The following is a 25881-nucleotide window of genomic DNA, read 5'->3' on the forward strand; positions in this document are numbered from 1 at the left end:
ATCCGTTGAAGAACGGATTATTCAATCACTTGGACGTCGGCTCTGGATCAGTAGTATCAATCCTATAGTGACTGCACATGAGCAGGAATAGGTTTTCTTTTGGGTTAATTTGCAGAAAATTTTCTACATGCCATGGTAGCCCAAATTAATGATATAGGCTTTTATTTTAGTATTGTCATTACTAATTTGGTTCAAGTCCTTTTTCAGACCCTATTATGCAGTAAAGATAACTGTTCTAGTAAAAAAACAATTTAAGAAAAATCAATAGGAGAGACTTTTGTGGCAAAATAATTGTCCATACACACATAAACAAAAACATAGCAAGAATGTGGATTAGTACCAATTTAATCACTTTTTCATAAGTCTATAGACAGATCTGTCCTAGCCAAATTAAATTTTAAGAATAATTTTATAAGATTTGTGTTGTATCACTTTTTACAGTAAATAATTCTGTAGGAACTGATTCTCCATTCAGTAACAGTCAGAGATATTGCTTCCACAATTTTATGTAGACTGTTTACTTGGAGTTTCCTAAAATTTTTTTAGAGGTAGCTCATGTTTATGGAGGTTACAGCATTTGGACCATTCTCTATTGCTTGTAACCCAGTGCTTGTTGCTTTCTTGAGGATAAGGCAGAATGTGGTTCAGTTTGGGGTGAATATGGTGAGAAAGTACCATCAAAACAAGGAGATCTGTGTTGGGGCCCTCCCCCTGCCATGTGGTCCTGGGAGAGGGGCCCTGGGGGGGAGACACGAGGTTTCCCTGCCCCTGCTCAGCCTCGTTCCCCATTGGTTGGTTTGTGTTCCCTGCGCGGGCAGAAGGACCCTTGGTCCCGTGATTGAGCAGTTCCTTGGCAGAGCCCCGGCCATGAGGGCCTTGTTGTTTGATACGCGTGTTACAGTATCCGCACTGTAACAAATGGTAGAGAAATGCTGGCAAGACATTGATCCCTAAGGACAGAAAATTCATGAGTAAAAACCACTCTAGATCTCTCTCTTCTCGCCTTGGTTTGGATATTCTCTCTAAATTATGGAGGAACCGTGGAAAAACTCTTGGCTCTCAGAGCCGCATATGGACATTTATCTTAAACTTAAAATGATTCTTGAACAACGATTTGTAAATTTTAGCTTAATTCAAGCTCAAAAAGAACTGAAACACTTCCTGGCATGGTTGTTTAAGAACTTTTTCTACCTTTCTTGGGATTTAATTCTTATCAATAACTTTTGGAATACCATTTGGACACAGTTAATTTTTGAGTCAAAATATATGCCGATGGAAGAATATTTTCATGCATATTATTTAATTACCGAGACTGTTGAGCAATGTCAGCTGTGTCCTGGCGAAGGGAAGCCTGGCGCAGGGACCGTGCTACCCAGGCCATGTGCACCGAGCGCTCTCCGAGCAGCAGCGAGGCCGTTCCCACGCACGGGAGGAGCAGCGTGGGCCGCAGTGTCGGTGGTGGAGCGAGGCACGGCGGGAGTGGCACGACCCGGTGGTGCCCGCCCGGCCCCGCGCAGCGTGTGGTGGAGCGAGCCCTGTGAACGCCCGACTGAGAGGGGCGGCAGGCAGGTGGGGGCCAGCGGCGATGGCAATGCGGGGCAGCGCAGAGCCCAGACACGCGTGCTGGAGCAGCGCCGCTCGGAGGGCACGGAGCAGCCGCAACACAGGGGCCCGGCCGAGACATTGGAGTCAGCGAGGCAGCAGCCATGCGGGACAAGCAGCCACAACAAACATGCAAGCACGTGATAGGAGAAGTTGTAGCAATGAAAATCACAGAAATTGTGAAATGGTACAATGTCAAAAACAACTATGGATTTATAACACGAGATAATACAGGGGAAGATTTATTCATCCATAGAACTTCCATTAAAAGGAATAACCCTAAAAATTACCTGCAAAGTGTAGGAGATGGGGAAGTTGTGCAATTTGATATAGTGCAAGGAAAGAAGGGTTTACAAGCAGCAAATGTTACTGGGCCTGGAGGTATTCCAGTCAAAGGCAGCCATTATGCACAAAATTATAAACAATATCCATCCCAGCAACTTCCCTACCCGCAACCTACTTTCTCCTTTTACCCTATACCCATTATGAACCCTTTCCTAAGTTTACCCCATCCCCAGTTTATTCCTAATCTGTTTTTCACCCCATGGCTTCCCTATACAATTCCCTTTCCCTACAACTCCTCTGCAATGCTGAGGGGGGGATGAAAAGGGGGAGGGAAGAAATTAAACCCTCTCCTGCCTCAGTTTCCCCACAAAGCATGCCTGGAGAGTCCTGTCTCCCTTCTGTCAGCCTTAAGATGTTCCAGGGAATCTGTTTGGACATTTAAAGATTCAGGAGGGTGGCTTGTTTTGTTTTGAAACTGTCCTTGTTATCTCATGTTTATCCAGTTGTTTTCAAAGTTAAGTTTTAAATCTCTTTTTGTTAAAAATAAATGGGTGAAATGTTGGGGCCTTCCCCCCCCTGCCATGTGGTCCTAGGAGAGGGGCCCTGGGGGGGAGACACGGGGTTTCCCTGGCCCTTGGTCAGCCTCGTTCCCCATTGGTTGGTTTGTGTTCCCCTGCACGGGCAAGGACCCTCGGGTCCCATGTTTGCCTCAGTTCCTCGGCAGAGCCCCGGCCATGCGGCTGGAGAAATAAACATCTCTGAAACATCTACCAAGAATCGGTCCATAGATATTTCTTTTCCACGGGCCTTGTTGTTTGATACGCGTGTTACAGTATCTGCACTGTAACAGATCTGATATTCATAAACCACTGCAAAAGCATTAATTTATCTACTATCACCTTAGTGGAAAATTAAACCTGTCTTTCTTTCTACTTCATTTGTATGTAGCATCTTCAAGGTGTTGATAACAGTCAGCCTGGACTTTTCGTATTATAGACAAGTCTTTCATCAGAAGAGGGAGAATTCTTCACCTTCTCTGAGTTTCCCAGCCTTCATCCCCACCATCCTCCCAAAGATAGTATTTTTTTTTCATTTCCACCTCTTCTCATGTGAACTTGCCCATCTGTTTCCATTTACTACCAGGTTCCCCTCTCCTATCCTCTCCATACAGCTGATGAACCACACAGTACTCTCCTCCTTCTTCTTCTTCCCCCAGCAGTTAGCTCATGGCAGCTCTCTCCCTCCTCTTTCTGAGGACCTGCTTGCCTGAGCAAGAGGGCAGCTCACCCTGGGGTCACCGGCCCTGGGGCTTGTGCAGCATCCTGCCTCTGTCTAGGAGAGATTCCCAACCGACCTTGCAGCTTTGCCAAGTCCCTGTCACTCCCTGCCACCCACAGGCTACTCGGTGGGAACCACAGGACACAGAGGCAACAGCACTGCACGCCAGTGTGTCTGTGCCGGGGCTATCGACAGAGGTGGTGTAAAACTGATACTGCTTCTCTGGAGGACATCCCACTTTGAGGCATTCATCCACACATGTGCCTGCCATGTTTCCAGAACAACTGCTTGATGAGGGCACTGCTTCTTGCTCCCTCACCCCTTGGTGTGCTGGCTGCTATGCAGGACTTGGCATTCAGACACTGCAAAACCAATGAGGCTACACAGCGATAAAAATGCTAGCAACAAATAATGAATGGGAGACTTCAGAAATAAAGGAAAGAAACAAAATTGCAGCTGACATGATAAGTATTTACAAAATAATAGTAGGGGTCAATCAGAAATTTTCACCCTTGCTCTCCTGTCATTACATGAGGGTAAGGAAATACTGCCTGAAAGAAGAAGCTGATCTTTGGAAACTCATGAAAAGAAAATATTTCCCCTCTCCACTCACAGTATATAATTAGCTCACGGTAATAATTGTCCTTGTGTGTCACTGAGGCCAAGTACTCTGTAAGATACAGTAGTAAAAAATACTTGTAGTTACCTATTTTGTAAGAGGGATACTAATGACAAGCTTCAGGCTTTAGGTCAGTCTCTGTTAAAGACAAGGAGGAGACTTGATACACTGGCTCTTTCAGAGAAATTGAATATTAGACCACAGAGACTTATTGTCTGATTCTGTACGGCAATTTCTACTGTAAAGAGAGCAAGGAGGATGCAGAAGGCTCGAGGATCAAGAGGAAACAAGTAAGGAGTGGAAGAAAAGATCTATTATAATAAAATGAGAATAAAATAACGGTAAAGAAAAAGCTTGAGCTGATGTTTAGGTAAACTCTCTTTTACTTTGTTTCTGTTTAATGTTTCTGTGGGGCTCTCCAGAGGTTTTATTAGAGACTATATATTTACCTTTCTTTTATAGAAACATGCTTTTGAGGATCTTATTATTTGACTTGGAAGCTACCTCCAGTGTTTACCTAGATGATTATCAATATGCAGTAAGTCTGACTTTGATCTCAGTTCCATTTACAGTTATATTGATTTATTACTATGATTAATTAGTCCTAGAAAGGAATGTCCAGCAATTAGAAGTTTGTGAAGACCAGATACCATGTGCTGTTATGGTTAGAGAAAGTACATATTATGAAGCGCAGTACTTGTGCATCAGCTGTAAAAAAAGAAAATTTTTTAATTTTTAAAAAAACCTGATTGGATAAGTATGACTCAAAGGTATTAAATTAATGGATAAAATGGGAGAGATGGTACAAGGTTGACTGACCATTCTGGACATCAAGTTAAACATTTGCTGGGGTTTGAATACTTTTCTTTGATTTTGATGGTTGTGTCTTTCAAGGTTCCATTACCTCTGCCAGCCATCCTCCAAGAAAGAAAAAACTGATTTAACCCAAAATACTAAGGCAAAGTTAATATTCTATGTATTACTGACCAATCTGAAATTGTAGCTGATGGTAGTTTTGCCTGAAAATCTGAACAAAGTGTCACAAAATGTCACAAAGTGGATCAGTGTAATTGCACAGTATGCATTTGAAGCAGAGCTATTCTGATCCGCGTGTTAAAGTTACTCCTTTCCAGTATTTTCTGGACTGTCCTTAGACCAAGGGAACTTGATGCCTTTCAAAAATTGCTCCTTTAAAAAAATGCAGGCTGGAAACAGAGTCCCTCCCCAGGAATCAAAAGTATTGACTGTAGGAACAGTATGTCCACTCATCAAAGTAGTGCTCCACTTTTCAGTTTAGCTGGTAGCTCATTGTTGCTTTGAGAAGGGAGTGCCAGTGAAACCTTAAAACATAGAAAACCTAGTCTGGGAGAGAAATATACTATGCACACATCCATCTCATTCAGTTACTTTAGTGTTTCCAAGTTTTGTCAGTGATAATGCAAGACAGCAATTGCAACATAAACAAGAGCAAATGTATCTTTATTTGGGTTACTCAGCTTTCTATCCTACTGTTTTCTCTTTCATATTAGCCCCTATTCCATGCCCCAGGGCTCCTTACCAGCTCCTCATTAAGGCATGCACCTTGTTGTGGCTCCCTATCAGCCTCCTGCACTGCAGCAATTAACCCATTATAGTACCAAGTACATGACTGTTGCAGCTTTTATTCAGATTCATAATGCATTCTCATTGCATGCCAGGTTTTAAAATTAATTTTGAAGGAAACAAGAGATGTGTTGAAACATGTCAGACTTTTCCAAAAATGGATCATGCCATAAATAATGAGGTTTTTCTAAAGAAAGGAAATACAATGGATCTCGCTCCTCTGGTGTCCGTAAATCATATTATCATTGTTGAAGGGGGAGGGGTATTGTTTAAACTGGAGAAAGTGGAGATCAGTTGGAAGAGCTGAGAGGAACTGATCGGAGAAAAGGTGACTGCAGGTTGTACTGAAAACAGACATACTGGGATGGGCAGAGATCAGTAGTCGAGTCCTACACAGGTTGCTCTTATTATCAATTATTTTGCAGGGTCCTATTTTCGTTAATACCCACACTGCAGAAAAGGGAGTATATGCAAGTGAAATTTTCTGCTTACACAAAGCTAGGAAAAAATTCCAATAGTGGCTTGCAGTGCAAGCAGAGAAAAAGGAAGAAAAGGAATGGGATGGGACACCATGAAATCCAGGAGTGAAGCCTCAAGATGGTGCACTTCAGGAGATAAATAATGAAGCAGTGGGCTTAGGCACACATTTTGGGTGGGTAGCATGGCTACAGCATCTGGCTAAAAGAAGTACAGTTGGGTACTTAAAAAATTTGGATTACACTCCTTGCTAATAAAAGGTGATCATGAGCCTTAGGTAAGTTGTGCCTGTATAAAAAAAAAAAAAAGATTGATGAGGGAGAGTGAGAATGGAAGCGGTGGAGTTTTTTCCTAATTTTCATTGCTCTGACAGGGTACAGCCAGGCAGTGCACAACTTGGGTCACCCATTTTATTGCAGCCATGTGCAACACGATTAATTCAAACTGGGACAAGTACCAGGAAGGTGCACTGGTAGGAGGAGGTAGGGCTATCTAATACAGCAAACTAAAAGGGCTTCACTTGTTTACACAAACAAAACAAAGGCTGAAAGGAAACATAACTGTTGTCTATAAATACAGAAGAGCTACTTAAAGGATGATGTTGACATAAGAACAAATGGTTATAAAATGGCCATGAATAAACTCCAACAGGAAATTAGGAGGAAGCACTGGAATGATATCCTGGAGCAGCCCTCCAACAGGAGCAGGGGAAGCAAGAAACTTCACTGGTTACAGCATGAAACTTGAGCACTTCATGAAACCAATTATGGGACGTGCAGCTGACAGCAAAAGCTGAGGTTTGAACTTGATGCAGGAGGTCCTTTTAAATCCTATTTCCTATGTTTCCAGGGGAAGCTGATTTAAATCTTCAGCAAGAGATGTCTTAGATGCTGATAACAGTAATTAATACCTTACACTCCTGTAGTACCCTTCCATCTAAAGACCACAAAGAACATTGAACACACGTGGGAATTACATATCTAAATATCCACCTGTGTTTTTTCTGTTACTTTGCAGCCAGGAAATTGTGATGCCCTGAGCAACTCTTTTGGATCGCTTGCAAAAAATCTGTAAAAATGAAGAATAGACCTAACAGATCTCCTAGTTTTAAGAATAAACCTGTAGTTTTTAAAATTTCATCATGTTTCCAAGGCTTTTTAATTCCAGAAAATCTATGCATTGTATAGAATTGCTGGTACAAAGCTATAAGCCATATGCTGTTTAGCTTAAAATGTCAATGAGTGAGTCAGCAACAACAAGAAAATGAAGGTGTTTGTAAATGTTGCATTTAAAAAACATTTAGAAAAATGAGAGTGGTCCTCCAAAGATGTGCGCATCTTCAAAATCAGAACAATGCAGTATTTCACAGCCATTAAATAACGTGTCATGTAGCTACAAACAAGAATCATATAGCCTGAAAAAATGTTGTTTTCCTCTTGGGGAGTTGGAACAGAACCAGTTCCGTGTGTGTTAATCCCCACTCTGACTTCCACTGGGAAAGGTGCCAGGGGTGGCAAGGGATAGAGAGCAGTCGTTCCCTGGCTCTGCTCCCTGCCCTGAAACCTTTCCCTCCCAAACCTGCAGAACCCCAGCTGCACTTGCATGCATTCAAACAGGCACACAGAACAGACTAAACACACTGGTTTGGCTCTTCTCTGAGGACTTAAAATCACTACCCTTCCACTTCCATCACATAGGAATAAGTCCTTAAGTCCATCTGATTTCTTGCCTTCACTACGCTGATCTCTAAAGAGTGAAGCACTGAGTACAGAGATGCATTCAGAGAAAGATCTCATCTACACAATTCCCACCTACCAATGTTCTCCTGCTTCTTACACTGTCATGTCAGATGCCAGGTTTGGTCCCCAAAAAGAGCAGTAAGACCACTGCCCTCTGCTCCTTCAAATTCCTCCACTCTGCATCCTCTGCTGGGGCCTTTACAAGCCCCAGGCAAAGGTGAGCCAGGCGGGCTTCCATGTCTGTGTAGAGCCATACCCCAAAAGAACTGGCTCTGCCCAGAAAAATATATACTCTAAGTCAAAGGAAGCTACGTGTGTAGCTGAGCACAGAATCTGTCAGCAGTGGTGCATAGACCCTGTTAAAAGCAGGCGCTTGAAACAAGATGGAGTGTGTTCCTAGGGTAAACCAGCTCTGAGGATAAGGACTCAATAAACATGGCACAGGAAGCAGTGTTGTGCTGGGTGCAGGGATGGAAGGGGAAGGCACACACAGAGAATTTGTCAAGCATCTGAAAGCATCCATTTCAAGAAAACCAATTATTTTCTAGGTGACTAAAATTTACATACTCTTATCTGTAATTGGGAAAGATATGACCATGTAGAGGACTGAGAGTTAGACTGCCCCCACCCTTCCCATGCTGCTGGTTCTTCTGGGCCATAATCTCTTCCGTGGATAGAGTACAGAGCCTTGTTTTCCCAAAGCTCAAAACAATGATGCCATGATCATTATAATAACATACAAATAATAAAAGTAGTAGGAATTCCTATACATAAAAAATCCAGATTCTGCCCACAAAAGTATATGCTCTCTTTAAGTCAAAGAAAATTGCATGTGTGTACCTGAGCTCAGAAGCTGGCAAGGAGCCCACTTGTAACTAAGTCATGAATGTGAGGACAGAATAGATCCCATTGTCTCTTGAGAGCTTTTTAATTTTTGTTTTTCTCTAGGACATGAATTACCTAAACTGAGAACCAGAATTTTTATCCAATGTAGTGTGTCTCTGAGAGGCAGCTTTTAAATACTTTTCTTTCTTTTTAGATCAGTTACCACTTTAAAGACTGCTGAGAGAAAAATGTATGTCTATTATCTCTTCCTATAGACCTACCCAAAGAAAGTTTAATCTGCTGTGGATGATGCCTAGAGAAGTCTCTGGTTAAGATTTGCCATGATTCAATTCATCCAAGAGAAGGGGTAAAGGGTTTCTTCCTTTGAGCTCCCCTACAGCCTTTTCAAGGCCACACTTTTCCACATAGGGACTAGAAGATAGAGTGAAAAAGTAATACTGTCCCTGCCTGGCTCTGTGGGGCATACACCTGCACCCACAGAAGCACGGGTGGGTTCAGTGTTACAATCGGTAGCAAAGAGCCAAGAAGGGCATTTCCGTGCGTTCTGCCAGGAGCATTTATTGCTTCCACACGGCCGAAGGTTGCACAGGCAAATACGAACACAACCCCAAAGCTCACAGTTTTATCCGGGGGCAGGGAAAAGGCAGGACTGGGGAACAGGGACCAATGGGGAAGCTCTGGGGGAGTGGCGAGGGGTAGAGGCTGACAGCCAACCGGGGAATCTAAACTGGGATAGATTGACGTTACAGAACAAGCATCCTGGGAGAAGCCTTTCTGGTCACCCTAACATGAAGTGGTTCTTGTGGTACTAGGGACTTGTCTTACTGAGAACTCTCTGTCCCTTGTAATGTATGTTCACTGGCCACCACAGAAAAGTGTCTTTTCTGATTTTCCTCAGGGTACAGTACAGTTTTACTGATCTTCCCTTGGTTTCTGCCATTGCCCCTGTTTAAGGGCCTTCTAAAGAGCAAAGTGAAATATAAAAATTAATATGGTTTCCAAACACATGATCTTTCAAGCAGTTTTTCTGCCGAGTTTTAGAACTGCAGTGCCAATTTCTTCCTATTCCTCCCTTTTTACTTCCAGAATTTTCTACCTGTCTTCACAGAAGATCTTTGCAAAAGCTTGTAGAGAAGCAACAGGAAGTTTTTTTCCCTACTTCTCTGGACAAAGATGATAGCCTGAAAAGGATATTTAGCCTAAAATCTCTTGTGGCTGCTGTTTCTGACCTGGAACACACTGAGATTACATCTCAGATCAGCATTTTTAGAAAGATCTGTACACATTTTTTATTTGAGAATTTGCCTTGGTTCCAGATAGGGCTCCTAATATCTAAAGAGGAGAAGACTAGAAATCTTGAGGAGTTCCCCTGGCTGAAGCAACCAAACAAACTAAACAGCCAGTCTTCTAGTTCCTATCCTCATTTCCTTCTCTCCCAGCTTCACTGTCCACCCAGGAGGGCTCCATTGAACAGGTAAAACTGTGCCACAGGAAATAATTCCCAATTTGTGCTAACAGTCTTTATCTGTCCACTCTCTCACATCTAAAATCCCAATATCAAAAGCAGAGGTGTCTTTGTTTTGATTTCAAAGTAGCTCAGGTAGAGGAGAAGACAAAAACTTGATAAAATGACAAGAAACTTGACAAAAATCCACAGAAATAGAAAGACTGATGGTAAGCTGATAATGTATGACTTAAAAGTATTTTACCAGTATCTAATCATACTGTGGAGAGAAGGAAGCATTGTAAGAGCAGTTGTTTACGTATTATTTTCAACTTCGGCATTCATTTGATACATGTTAGAGGGCTCAAATACAACCACCTTAGTGTTCAGGTGGTGTATTTCACTGTGAGCTTGTGGGAAGTCTTCAGCTTGAAGACACTGGAATATTTTGCTTTGAAATGGTCTATGGGGGTTTTTTTCGTTTTAAGAGTTATAGGATTTAATTGAGTTGGTGGTCTGCTGTCTTTTTCAGTAAGAAGTTACACGTAAGCTGTCTCCTGTTTTCCTCTCTCTTCCTCTCTCTCCTTTTCCCTCACAGATTTTGCTAAGCATGTACATCCATTTCAGAATCTAATCATAGACAACTTAAATCTTTCCAATGTTACCCACATTAGTAATTGCAAAATAATAAACATGACAAAATTCAGATTAATAGGGCATCCTGCACAACTTGGATGGCGGGGAGAGCCCTCTGGAATTCTAAGAGTAATAGGTCTGTGTTTATTTCTCAACCAACGGCATAATGTGACTGATTTACAAGAGTTTAACTCAAGTGTTAATCTGACAGTGACGAAGAGCTTCTCAGTGGCAGAATCACTTACACTATCATATTAGTTGCCTCCTCTATTAAAGCAGTATGGTCGATAATTGGAATGCTTTTATGTCTAGTGGTTCTGACAAGGCTCTCTTTAGGTCACATATGGGCGGTCTGGCTTGCTGCACAGCTGAACAGTGGCAAATGATTTAAACTGAGAAAGTATTGTTCTCCTCGTATCATGGAGCAAGGGCAGTTCAAGGAAAGTAAGGCTCTGCACCGGCTACCTGCTGGTGTGTAGTAAAATAAGATGGACATGATACTGGGTTGGGAGTACAATTAAATCTATTTTGCACCAATGTGTTGGTGGACAGATGAGTTTCCACATGGCAGAGCTTTATGATCTTTAAGGTAGACTGAACTAATAGATTGGTGTGGAGCGCACTGAAGTTACTAAGGATGAGAAAGCAAGCAGCAGTACATTTGAACTACAGGTTTCTCATATGCTCCACGTCATGCTGAGTTTTTATAGCTCCTGGCTTTCAAAAAGCCTGTTTCAAAGAGGTTTGCGCTAGACTGGGCATGCAGTTTTGCTCTGCAGATATTGTCGCTACCGATTTAGTGGAATGCAATTAGGAAGCCTAAATTAAGTGGTAATGGAGAACCAGCTCTTGAAACTGGGGTTTCCACGGCAACCACTGCTTACAATACAGCCTTCAGTTAGTTTTCCCACTTTATCTGCAAAATGCACAATTGAGCTTTAAAACAGCTTTGTGCTGAAAAGCGCACTGTAAACAACTGTTTGCAATGAGAGTTTTACACTGTCTTTAAATACAACAAGCTATCAAATAAAATTTATTTGTCCACACTAATAAAAAAAATAAAAAATCCACACAGTACAGAAAGCACTAAAGGGTCCAGAAACTTATTATTCATTCTGGAAATGTATATATAATAAAAACTTCAAGATCTTGTGGGTCCTCAATTTGTCTTTTAAGTTTTATCATTATTCCTCAATTTTAAGACACATAATCCCATATCTCTCAGTAGTGAGAAGAACTGAGCATTTTGGTACAAATACTGCATTTATCGCAATAACAACACTATATAGTTATAAAGCGCTTTTTGTCTAATCTGAACTAATAAATGTGCATTTTCATCAGACTTCCTTTAACATCTAGCAATCTTTTACAGATTATTTTTTTTCCCTTTATGATACAATATTATATCCTTCACAAATGTTCTTATTTTATGACAAAGTAATGCTATGCCATTTCTGAAATGCTTAACATTCTTGATTGCTTTAGGATCATAGCCCAACTTTTGCATCTTTTCAGCGGCAACCACAGGTGACTAAATATGCACAAAATGCAGGAAAATGGAAAGAATGATGTTAAGGTCATAGGTGTAAAATGTTCTGACCACCCTTTTCATGATAACCCCATCAAAATGAATCTGTAAACTGAAATTATGAATTTGCAACCAGTCATTTTTCTCTGTTGTACAATCTCAAGTCTTGGACTAGTACTGTCAGGAGATTGGTAAGAGTTGAGAACTTGGCAGTTTTTAATTTTCTTTTTTTTTCACCCCTTCTTATACTTCTTTGTTTTAATTAAGATAAAAATCTCAGAGAAAACATTGTGCAAACTTCCCTGAGATAATTTCAGAAGAGATATCATGTAATTTTGATTTTTGGCCTATCAGCTGATAAGTACTCTTTTAAGGAAGCATTTTTTGGAAAAGGAGAGAAAATACACCAGGAAAGGATCCCCACAGCAAATCAAAACGGACCTAATTTGTGTCTCAGCTGAAGTACAGTAACCCAAGCATCTTGCAGCCTTTCAAGGCTGATGCACTTTGTGTGTGTGTGTTTTAGCAACCATACCGGGTCGATGCAAAGAGAGAAAAAGGGTGTGGCGGTAAAGGTGGAGGGAAGGGAAGAGAAGGGGGAGGTATGGGTGCCTTTCCTCAGGAGCCTGTTGGTCAGAGGACTGCATCTTGACATCCACAGTCATGTATAAATCTGGATTTGATATAGTCTCCGCAAACTTTGAACATGCCAGGCAGGGAAGCCTGCCCTTCACAGTACGAGTGCACCTTCAGATTGGGCTCTGACTATTCTGATCTGCTTGAAACAGCCTTTTCAGCACTAACCAAAAACAGAGTGAGGATAGCAAGCCTGATTGCAAAGTTCACATCTCCTCTGCTGTGTGCCGGTGCTAATGGGAGTTTCTCCTGTGATGGGTAGGTCATAAAACACACAGCTGCAGAGACCGTGCAGGGTGAACAAATCAAAGAACTCAGTAATAAAAATGATGTGTGTGCCAATATTATTTAATATTAACTTGTGAAAACTGTTGAAGAAACACATCTTTGTCATATATCAGAATTGGCTCTAAAGCTGAATCAACAGATTAATAGGGTTATTTGTAATGATATTGTCCTCATAAAGGCTTTATTATTTAGGAATCAGAGTTGGAAATTGTAATTTCTTTAATGATTTTTCATCACATAAATTAGCCTGCCTCAACTTCTCCGTCTAGAAGGCAAGAGGAGAGGTTGAGCTGGTCCTCTTCCTCATTCTTACACAAAATCTGCTCATTTGGATGGATCCCAAATTTTAAAGAAACAAGTTCCTGGAAGAAATGCAGAATGCCAGTGCTCACAAGACTTTCACAGGGCATCTCGTTTCAACACCGACTGCCTGCATTTTATCAGAGTACTAAAGGACACATTGAAATTATTTTGTTCTGGCACTGGCATGCGTTGTGATGTGTATGCATTCAATTGCACTTGACAAATCTTTGGGGCAAACAAAATGGTCTAATGTAAGGAAATATCTTAACATATTCCAAAATGACATTTTTAGACCAAACATGTGTTCGATTGATTTGCCTTCTCCAGAGATCACTTTTGAATGCATGCCAGCGATAAGCAGGGGGGGGCAGGCTCTCGCTGAAGGCCAGGCGGGTCAGCCGTGCTTCCGCTGGTATTTCCTGCGCTGCAGAGTCCCGTACCTAACTGTACAAATAGCTCCACATGGCATCCTGAGAGCGTGCCAGGGAATTTTATGATCACACGCCAAGTATGGTTGTCAGGTTCCACTCCACTGCTGTGTGTGTATGTGTGTGTTCATATGTGTGTGTGGCTGAAGCTAACTTCAGACTGAGTAATTACCATAATCCAAACAGGGCCTTTACCATCTTATTTGCATTCAGCCAGCAGTGCTGTTTTTATCAGCACCACTACTGAATTGTTGCAAAGTTTTAATTATCTTGACAACTCTCCTTTTTTTTTTTTCATTCCTTTTTTTTTTCTTTCCCCTCTTGGGTTGTGTTTGGATTTCAGCAGTCATCCCCCTATGGCAGCAATCACATTTCTGCAATGGGAAGTTTTCTCACTTTTTCTTCTAGTAGTTATAAGCAGCCACAAAGGCTGCTTAGAATGGGGCAGAAATGGAGGGAAGTTGTATTTATTAGTTAATGCCTAATATTTTTTTCAGCAAAAGTCACTCCAGATGCCTCTTTTTGAATTGTGCTTGAAGCCCTGGCATAACTTTACAGATGTGTAAGCTTGCAGAATTGAAAGAAAACCATTTCCTATGCAGACAGATACCCCCTTGCATAAATGTTTGCCAAAACAGAGCTTTAGTTGTCATGTTTTCAATATTTCCATAATCTTTTGATTTAGGATTAGTATAAAGTGTATCATGTCACTTATATTTGCTCTCTCTCAAACACCGTGCATTTTCAGTATTTGAATGCTGTTAGACAAATTCAACCTTGAAATAAGACACCGTCTCCTAGCAGTAAGGGTAATTAAACATTGGAAGAGCTTACCCAGAGAGGAGGTGGACTCACCATAGCTTGGAGTCTTTAAAATGAGATTAGACATCTTTCTGAAAGACATTGTTTAATCTAGTTTCTTGGGAAAGATTCTAGTGCATATATACAGGGGGTCAGACAAGATGATTACCAAAGTCCCTTTTGACTTCTCAGCCTGTTGATCTAGAAATCCGAGTTCAGATATGGTTTGGTTCATGTTTAAAGATCAATTATAACATCTACATATCAAAAATCAGGTTTTGGGAATATTAAGACTAAATAGGTTTCAAAACTTTGTTGTCCACTCCAGACAATGATGTTCTGCCTGCTGGGTTCTGCACTACATTTTGTTTTCCTTTTATAAGTAGTTACATATTACAAAGGTTAATGCAGAATAAAATAATCCAGTATGAGATCGCTAGGGAAGAATAGAAGGCTTTAAAGCCTAAAGATTCACAAGAAGAACAAATGCAAAAATGATTTCTAGCCTGTTGGCATCTCAGGTACAATAGATGTTTTAAAAATAAGGCAAATTAATGTCTTTTTCTAACCACAGAATATTATAACTGTATTTAGCATCTCACCACTTATGAAGTTTATGCATTAGATTACATATAATTGCCATCAAACAGTGTGGCAGTATTCTGTTCATCTGCAAGATAAACAAACTCTGTTTAACAGTCCTTAGGCATTTCTTTTGCTGCAGTTTGGCCTTATGAACACCTTATCCTTGTTTTCCCTTTAAAAGGAAAAAAATTAAAGGTAAAAACCATTAGGGATTTCTCTTTAAATCCAGCAATCTATGCATACTACTAAGAATCAATGCTCTGTAAGCTGTCTGGTGTTCTGCAATAAATTCTAGCTTTTATAGACTTTTTCTGGGCCAGGTAGCTGTTAATGCCATAGAAATTGATTATTTGTGGTGTTCTTATCACTGCTTAAAATATCTAATTGCTTTTTCTCCACAGATTTGGATTTGGCTTGCTTGATGCTGGACGATTAATGAAGGAAGCCCTAACTGGACAAATGTTGGTCCCCTGAGACAATGTGTTGTTGATAACAGGTCTGATTTGAGCAAGTCTAGTCAAATTCAATTTTAATAGTATTTAAAGGCACACACAGGACACATATAGCTGAGCTTTCAGCTGGTTTGTCTGATTTTTACATCTGTTGTGTTACCAAAGCTTATTCACATTAAGTATTAAACTTTGCAAGGCAGTAAAGACACATACCTGTCAGCTGCAGAAGCACAAATTTTGCCTCAGTATAGAAGGTTTTGTTCAAAATTTGCCTTTATTCTTTCACACTTATGCAGATTGGAATATGTAATTCACCACTGCATGACTGTTCCTGTGGAGGAATTATTGCACTCTGATTATTTTGAACCCTAAAAATTATTGATTGAGGTAAAGAAGAGACAAGAAGTTATTGCAATCAGTTCTCAATCTAGTGAGGGCAACCTTTTTAAAGGCAGCTAATCCTTAGCCTAAAATCGGTATGCAGTTGCTACCGCTGCTACAGGACTTTTCACATCAGTGTGCCATGTGAAGTTAAGTACAAAATGTTTTCCACTGCACTACCAAATCAAGATAACCACCAAACATCAAGGCACTATCTTATTAGATTGCTGCATTGAGTGTGAAATTCAGCTCACAGCTCAGTCACTGCTCCAGCTGAGGAGGAAAAGGTCTCACATGCCACCAGAATACTGGACTTCAGGGTGTCTCCCTTCTCATGAAGTTGAAGCAATGACATCTAAAGTCAGTAGGGTCTAGAGTACTTTCCTCCTTCCAGGACTTCCTGTTTTCTAGAGAGAGGTAAACCAAGGGAAGTGGAACTTGCATCTGTGCACCGTGCACCCCTTGTAACCAGTCTCGCTTTCTTTGTTCCCGAAGAGGGTTATCGAAAGAAACCCTAATGGCCAGCTCCCTGCAGGTCTAGGTATGGCACTGCACATTGTTTTAAGCACCATTTTGCAGAAGTGACTGTGTTTTCTTCTGTGGTGTTTGTTGTCTTTTGTATTCTCTGGAGGGAAAGGCAGAAATTTCAGAGGGGGAAGAAAAATGGATGGACATGGAAAGTATTGAACACAAGGTTCATGCTCCAGCTCCAGCACTTATCTGTAATCATAGTCCTTTTCAGCAAAGTGGCCCCTAGCCAGTTTGGGACCTGGGGTCCTCTCCTCTGGCTGATGCTAACAATATTTGATTCAAATAAATCAATAACCCTGTTCGTGTCTTTTGCAGCATTATCATAGTCACAGCAGTGATGCCGTAAACTAATGTTTTACTTAACAGCCTAATAACGGTTTAGGCAGTGTTTCATGTATGAGGATACCCCAGGTCTGTCTCCTGACAGAAGAGTCAGGCTTGTCACTGTCACCTTGAAGAGACCACCTTAGACACAATGCTCTGAATCAGGGTGTTCCCCCTCTGTGAAGGCATGTCATACTTTTGGAAACAATTTAAGATTTATTCGTCAGGAAAAAATGAGAAACATAAGATAATTTTTTTTCATGCTGTGCAGGTACAGAGCAGTTACCTACTATGAGCTCATCCCACAAGCCGTGGCGTGGTTTTGTTTATCCATTCCAGCCAGATTAATATTAAGATAGACTGGGTGCAAACAGCTGGTTTTGTGCACCTATGTGTCAGTGACTTCTGCATGCTTTTCAATCATTTCTATAGAAAAGACAGCAATGCACTAGAAATGTGTAGTCTTGTGAGGTGGTTGCCTCCCAAAGATGTTTCGCTGTTCAATCCTGCAGTAATTCTCCAGCATAGCAATGGCTGAGAGTTACACCCCTGAGGGACAGGAGTACTCTCCCTTTTCTCTGGATCAATGTTATATGTAAAAGGCACAGCAAGGAAGTCTGTTTCTCAATATTGTACCTACTTGAGGCTCCTGAAGGTGTGATTAATTAGGAGTGATTAATTAAACCATGAGTCATGACCTCCTTTTTTTCCTGTCACATTACTTATGAACAAGAGGGCCGTCAGTGTAGTTAAATAGTGTAAGACAGTAAATTTAGAGGAAATAAAAAGAAATCAGTTGTGCTGCATGTGGTCAACCTATGGGATTTTCTGCTACAGGTGACCATCTGATAAATAGGGTTCCTTGACTAAAAGGAATAGTTGTTAATACTATTACCATAACAGGTGGAACCATTGCTGTATTTCTGGGACTTCTGGGTCTACTGGGAAGGCAGAAGTGAGTCCTGCTTGACTAATAAAGTAAGAGCAAATGCTCCATGTGCTGGGAAGTCAGGCAGGAATGCTCCATGGACAGCAGCACTGCACTATTAGCTTGATCTATGACTTGCCATTTCATGGTTTGCTTGGTTGTTTATTTGTCTGTCTTTTTAATTCCTCTGGAAAATACTGTACTGGCTCTCTCTGTTGACTGAATGACCAGGCTTGGGCAGAAGACATAGCATTCTTCTTCTCTGACCTTTATATCAAAATTGATTAACAATAATTCTTTTGCAGAAAAGGATTGACAATAAGATGTGGATGTTCATCTTTAATGAACTCTAGTCATCAAGTGGAAACCCGCTAACTTTGAAGATGCAATTGAGCACCTTCTCAGCAATAGCTGAATACTTACTCCTCAAAATGGTAAAGTAATGCTCTATTCATAGATAATATGAAGAACTACCTGTTGTTCTAGTTGGATTTTTTGTGTCTTTCATATAATTACTTGGGACCTGTCTCATTAGTGGCAAAAGCAGGAATTGCTGGCTAGTATTTATGCAGTTAGAAATTGTATAAATAAGATTTAGAGGCTGTGTAATCCTGTAAAATATTCAGAATTTTGTTTATGTATTTTAATCTATAACAAGTCCACTCATAACCTAATTGGTTTTTTTGTTATCATGTTTGGCATTTTAGAGAAGAGTTCACTGGAAGGTGTCTGTTTTATATTATTGTCACTTTCTAATACAAGACTCTTATTTAAAAGACTCTTTGTTTTCAATTATGAAAATACTTTCCTGATCTCATTAAGCCAAAAAAAGATGAAGTGCTATTTTTCCTTTTTATTTGTGACAATACAAATTAAACACACCTATGGCAAAGCAATTACTGTGTTTATTCTTTTTATACAGAGCAAGCCTGTTAACTGTGGATGTGAAGAGATGAAGCAAGCAAAACAAGAAAACGTGTGAAGAGCTTTGCTGCCATATCATCACTGTATCAGATAGTTTTAGGATTGATGAGTGAATAGGTATGTAAGAGAGACTGTTATTCTACAGAGAAGGGTTATTTCAAAGAAGCAAAGGGGGAAAAAATTAAAAGGCACATCAGTACATTGTCACTATATTAGAGAAAGAACTTCATTTGTCTTCTTTTAATTTTGGGTCTTTACAGTGGAACAGTACTACACAGAAATCTAGATAACAATGTCTTTGATCTTATCGAGTGTTGCCACAGTTTTGTTGTTTTCTTGTTGGAGTTACTCATGTAAGAGAAACCACCCTGCTGTATAAGTTAAAAGCTCAAATTCTGTCCTTCATTTTTTGCACTTTACATTATAAGACACTTTGTTTACTGTAGAGGTAATAGATATCATCACCTTTGTTTAACCATAAAGCATTGATTTTCAAATTATTTGAAGTTTTAATTATTATTATTATAACTTGATACTGCTACAATGACATTTCACATGCAGAAGTTATATCAGTGTAAATCACTTGGGGCAACAGGCAGAAATTAAAAGTTTTTTCTCTGAATATTCATAGTACACTGGAAATTGGTAGGTCAGGACTTCTCACAGATAAGACCATCCATTGCTGTATTTCCCTCCGTGGACATACATGCTACATTCCCTTCCTCCCTTATATACCAGAGCAACAAAAACGTGAGAATCCCTCACTAGCAGGGATTCAGTGGTCTTCTTTGCCAGGCACTAGTTTTGGTGGTTTTGGTGCTGTACAAGACTGCTACCTTGCAGAAGGTATGGGGGATGTCTGGATTGCCAGCATCAAGTGCTTACTTTAAATGCCAGAGGTGGAGGAGTTCTGCAAAGAGCTGAAAAAATACAGGTAGATTAATTTGCACTTCACAGGAGTTTCTGTTAGAATAGAGACAGAAAGGGACTGAGTGAGGCAGGAAGAGAAGCAAACAGAGGCAAAGTAATGGCAAAAATTAAACATTAAATATTTCCTTTAACTGCAGTCAGAGATGGGGATTATATTTCACCAAACAACCAAATCCTCCACCATAGGTCAGGACTAAGGCTTACTCCATTTTTTTATTTCAATACTTTCAATAGAAGGGACCCAGTCAGTTATTCTCTGTGTGCTAAATAGTGTACTAGCAACACTAAGAGACCAAGCAGATGGTTTTGTTGTATTGTCTGAGTGGTGTAATATTTTACTGTAAATATAAATAGGATACTCAATTTATTCAAGTTCCCAATGTACTTTACTATAAACCAAGTAATTTTGACAGAAAAATGTTGACCAACCCTAGCCTAACAGCATTCACATAATGAGCTGAATACTGTCACAAATCCCATCCATAAAAAAAGTCAGTGGTATTACATTTACTTTTGCAATTTGAAGGATGAAGACAGAAATACAAGAGATGGAGTAATAAAAGCCATGTAGTCCCTGCTCTTCAAGGATCTCATTCAGGATCTATTAAGGTAATATACATACTTTTTTTGATTTTAATAAGCTTTACATAAGTCAAAAATCATTGAAAATTAATAAAAGGAAAAAGAATCACTCTGTTCATATTTGTTGGATTATATCCACAATAAACTTGTAAAAAATGAAAACAGTAGAAAACATTAAAACAGATCCAAATACTAAATTTATTCTAGACTTCAAGATTACCTCATTTTCTGCTTCAACAGAAGTGTGTGATATCATGAACATCAGACTTTTCCAAAGCCTTTATTGAAAACATTTCTATTCCCATCATGGAATACCGGATCTTGCTTTCTTCTTGCAGCTCTTCCTTCTAGAGACATGAATCTTTGGACAAGCAGTTACGAATATCAGAGGGTACTCTGGAGTGTACCACCACCTGGGACACCAAAGGATTACAGATTGCTCTCATGGGAACTGCTGGGTGAGGGGTGGTGATGGGTCAGAAAAGCATCCAGCTAAAGCAGAGTGCCCACGAGTGCCCCAGGGATCAGAAGCAAGATCAAACATCACTCTTTCAAACACAGATTTCTGAGCTAACCTGTATTTTCAGATAGAACAGATAGATGTTATTCTTACAGTGGATTTTTATCTGAAAATAAAATAAAGCAAGCAGAAGAGCTATAGGATTAGATCCTCATTCTGCATTTCACCAAAGGAGAACTGAGGAAAAGACAGATGGAGTGATTTTCCAGGGCGAGTTGAGCCCTAGGTCGAATTGGATCTCCTGTGTTGTTCAGAGGTTGCCCTTTCCTGACTGTGATGTGGAAGAAACACAGCCATTAGCAGGCACCTGCAAAAATGCTCCACCTGTTTTTGCTCAAAGTGACAAAGCCCAGAGGACGATGTCTGTGTTCCCTGCCCGTCTGTAGGGAGCATGATGTAGCTGATGCAATTCCTGGCTCCAGCACACCTGCAAGGTCTCATTGATCTGCTGTTCAGTGCTCTGAAAACTCAGAAATCTATTATCAGTGTGAGCATGTGCTTATTGATCAGATTACCTGCTTCTGCTCCCTGTGTGCACCTAATAGTACTGGAGTATGCACACACACACACAGAGGTAAATATTCACACACGTGTGCATGGATACAGGCACACACACCTGGGTTAGGGGCATGTGTGTATGATAAAGGCTTTACTTTTTTTTTCTTAGCTTTACAAAACTGCACATAAATAAAAAGAATGGACCTTCCCCGCGAAACGTGAGCGCAGAAACACTCACAAGTGGCCAAGAGCTGCTAAATAATTAATCAATAGAGCAGTGTGGCAGTTTGAAATGTAAATGTGATGGATGAAGGTGTGATGCTTGTCATCAAGCAGAAAATGATGTGACTGGAATGGATAACCCACAGTTCCTGCTAACTGGCAAAAGCTTGGACACAAAGATAAAGTAAAGCCATCAGAAAGCAGACCTGGCAACCCCTAATTCTTGCCTTTGACCCACAATTCACTTTCATGTCTCTGTCCCAGAAGAGATGTTTAAAAAAATGATGAAGAGAGATCTTGGGGTGGGAAAGGGGTGAGAAAAAAACCATCTGAAGAAATGCTACCTGACAAGGCTGCAGGCTACGTTCTTGAGAACACCTTTCTTTTCTTTATGTTCTCCTTCTCCTGTTAAATAAAAATGCGGCTCCTTTTTTCCCTTTCCTTTCTTCCAAAACTCTCCCGAGCCATTCCTGCAAGTGGTTCTGTGACTCTGGAGCTGACAACAGCCGCATGCAAAGGAACAAAGAATGAGAGTGACAATTCAGAGTGCACGCAGGTGAGAAAGACACCTTTTACTTATCAAACTAGGCTGCAAAAAATGCTCTTTTTACTCAGCGAGCTAGAAATAGCGGTGATCTAACAAGGCACTGATCCAAATTCTTTATTTATGCTGAGATGTAATGCTAACAGGATTTTTAGGTTGACTAGTAGTCTGTGGCCCCTCTGTTCAAGTAAGGAAGAATTCCTCTGATTTGGAAAGAGGAAAATCCATATAATTACCGTATATTATGTGACAGGAAAATGTATGCTGTGATGGCAAAGGGTGACAGAAAATGCCCATCAAAGAAATTTGTTTTCAGCTACTTCCTATGCCAGTCATTGCATTCTCTCTGCGGGGAAACACAACATGATAGAACTCAGTTCTCAAAATTCAAGAGAAATTAACTTTTGTAAAAAATGGGATTTTTTTGATCCTTTTTTTCCCCCCATAAAATTGTAAGTCTGCAAGTAGGATTTAAAAGTTTGATGCTTCCTTCTCCCTGGAAAAGAGAAACCTATTTCTTAGTAAGTACCATTTAGCAGGTTGGGGTTTTTTTTCCTCTTTTGTTATCAAAAGCCCACTCTTTACAGAAAGTGAAAAATACCACAGTTAAACATTAGATTTTCAAAGTCCCCAAAATATACATTAGCAGATAACACCCACTTAAAGTGAAAGCTAAATATAGATACATAATAGTGCTTTAGCACATAAAATACATGTTCTGCCATTTCTTAGACATTAAATATACATACAAGTATTCTCTTAAAATCTTTTTGTGTTTTTTAAGACCTCTACACATGAAACAGCCTGCAGAAGCAGCAGATCTCCAGGTGAACTGGCAGTATTTCCATATTTTCTCAAATGATTTTTTTTACCTGTTTTTTGTTGGGATCAGGATTTTAATCTTTTTGGTACCTTTATAAGAGAGTCATCAAGAAAACACATATGTATTTCTACACAAAAAAATAGATGCCAAAATTAATTTTAGAAGTTCATAATTAGAGCTACATTAAAGTAATTGGCCCAGCTCCATAGTAAAAAACTTACATTTTGTCTGGGACAGATTGCTGATGTAAATCCATTGAAGGGAAATCTTTCCTGTAACTTGGCTACCTGGATAAGCTTTGAGCAGAGTGCCAATTATCTATGTATAGAGGGAATCACCATGTTCCAAAGAAATATTTCCCATTTAGAATGACAAAACTGTGTTCTGATTGGTAATTCAGCTTGAATTTCATTTCTGGAGCATTTTAAGTCATGTTTTCAAATTTGTCCTTTTGGGGTTTTCATCTAGCTCATGCCAGAGCCACTTAGCTGTATATCTTTACCTACATGGCAGGCACATTCATATTAATTTTTAGTGGTTTTGCACAGCTTCACAAATGCACTATCATCATAAGCAGGAATCAGACCTGAGAATTTGGAACAATGTGGATACACTAGTCTGTGGGACAGAGGAATGATCCCACACTTTACATCTGTTATGTTTTTAACAGGATATGTTCATAGATTTTGTAGTGTTAAAAAGGAATTTGGTTTAATGGTTCACAAAGATTGATGCTGAGTATAAGCAATTGCTGTATCGCAGTAATGTAGTGATATTTATCACTAGTAGGACTTCTATTCCCTCATAAACTTCTGTAGAAGTGGAAAAGAGACATTTTAGCACTCTGTTGCCACTAAACTCACAGGAGTCCATTTCCACACCTCTAGTCTGTCTCAGCTACAGAGGGTCTTGCAACAGAGAAGTGACAGATTGGGCTGTAAATGTGCATCAGTCGTCCCCAGCCTCTGGGAAGGAGAGGCACCTTCTCAGGCTAGAGAGTGCTGTGATGCACCCTGTCCTTGTGCCCAGTCTGGAGGACCAGCTCACTACTGTAGAGGTGCCTACCAGCCTAGCAATAGGAGCAGTGGTTCACTGTGTTAGGGACTGTACAGATACACCAGCAATTAGCCACTAGCTTCAAATATCATAGAAATAGAGGCACCAGCAGGTGCTCCACTTTCATCCCCCTTTAAGTTTGCTAGGTACACAGAGGAAAAGGACGTAAAAATTAACCTGACAAAGGCAGAGCTAAAAAACAGAGCTGTGCCTTAAACTCCAATGGTGGCCACTGGCAGCTGCCTTCTGAAGAGGAGAAGCTGGTAACCTCATAGCAGAGTGTCCCAGATCACTGTTTCAGCCTCCAGCAATTTGAAGCTTGGACTCTTCCCAAGCTAGGAAATTTTGCCTACCTTGCTGTAGTGATGATTGGTTAAATACAGAGCGATGACTCGCCCATACCAGCAGACTTTGTTTCACCCCAAGTGTTATGCCAAACTAGTTGTATATCATCATGAAGAATAGCTGCATTTCCCCAGAGCTGATTTCCTATGGCACATTTTACTTAGATACTTTCTCAACACCCTCGCAAATATGTCATAGATCTAAAGCACAATCTCCTTTTCAAAATGAATGGGTCTGATTACTGGCATATTCATTTTGTAAAAGGTACAAAAGGATACAAATGTGCCTTTCCATCTCCTATAATGTCAAAGTAAGACCTCTTGCCCTTTTATTTCAATCCCCGCAATTTGAAAATAAAAAAAATGACTTGATTATATGTTTTTTACCATTAAGTGTATAATTGCTTTTGTGTTTTGACATTTAATTCCTCTTACCAAAATACATGGTAGGAATTAGAAGTCAAATCTTTTATGTATTTGATGTACAGAACCTTCCATGTATTTCAGTAAGAGAGATAGAACAGTGAAACCTTACGGCAGGTACAGTCAAGCCATCTGAAAATAAGTCACTTTTTATACTGGAAATCTGACTGCGGCCCCAGTTCTGCCCTCTCTTATCTAGGTCAGCAGCTTTTGAAATCACTGGAAGGTCTGAATGAGTCAAAACCAAGCAAAACCTACAGGACTTGACCTTTAAAATAGAGCTGGGATTATACCGTGCCCTGTCGGGCAGATTTTGAGATTAGAGTCCAGTCTGAAAATTAGTTTTGAAAGCCATAAGACAGGAGTTGGCCAGGAACTCGAGTGTATTGACTTGGTATGGGATGGCAGTAGTGAGAAACATAGGTCCCAGTAGGGTGGACCAGGAGCAGCCAGGGCAGCAGTGGGGGGGGATCTCAGCTGGCCCAAGGCCAGCAGGAGGACTCTGATGTTGAGAGAGAAAGTGAACTCTGGGCTGGTGAAAAGGTGTAGCTACACACAATACATTGCTTGTGGGTGTTTCACATGGGTTTTATCCTCCCTTTGTCTCAACTTTCCCCATAAAGTTTTTCCCACTTCATGTGCTGTCCTTCCCTCTACTGCATTCTTCCCTCTCTTTCTCACAGTTTTCATATTTCTGCTTTCCTTCTGTTCTTCTATCTCCCTTTCACTACTTGTGCCCTTTACTTGAATTCTCTCACTCCTTTCTTCCCTACACTCCATGCCAAATTCTCCATCTTTGCCTTAATTTCTGCTCATACTCATTCAGAACCTACAGGCTGAGATTTCTTCTAACTGTATTTCCTTCCACTGGTCACTCCACTGTGATTTATCCCCATTTACTCAAGTCCCAAAGTGACTTGACCCTACAGCCATAGCTGGGATTAGTGCCCTGAGATTCAGATTTATGGAGTCTAGTGCTGTCTGAAAAAGTTTTCTGCAATCTGGGAAGCTGACTCTGTCTGGGACATCAGATGAATTGAAGGACCTTTCCCTCTTCATCTGGGGAATGGGACTGGATGAGCCAGGAATGTTTATGGTAGGCAGTAATGGCAAACGAGCTCAACAATGCTCTTCCCAGTGTTGGTATTCTCACTCACAAATTCTGTCGTGCCTTCATGATGTTCTAACAAAAACTGCTTTGCTAGGAGAATATGATCTTGCAGTAAGATTTGTGCTTTCTCCTTTTCCCAAAGCCAGGGACACAGTTTTCTTTCTTTCATCTCAGGAAAGATGCCATCAACA

General features: G+C 40.4%; 1 long non-coding RNA gene across 2 annotated transcripts in view; it reads left to right on the plus strand.

Moving 5' to 3' along the window:
- Positions 1–25881, plus strand: part of LOC116440092 — a 177555-nt gene that overhangs the window by 131759 nt on the left and 19915 nt on the right. For both annotated transcript variants that reach the window (XR_004238407.1, XR_004238408.1), the window contains 4 exons: positions 15499–15593; positions 18019–18147; positions 18636–18754; positions 20094–21945. This is a non-coding gene — a long non-coding RNA (uncharacterized LOC116440092). The remainder of the gene's footprint in view (positions 1–15498; positions 15594–18018; positions 18148–18635; positions 18755–20093; positions 21946–25881) is intronic.

Source organism: Corvus moneduloides, chromosome 2 (genome assembly GCF_009650955.1).
Source record: "Corvus moneduloides isolate bCorMon1 chromosome 2, bCorMon1.pri, whole genome shotgun sequence".
Lineage (NCBI taxonomy): Eukaryota > Metazoa > Chordata > Aves > Passeriformes > Corvidae > Corvus > Corvus moneduloides.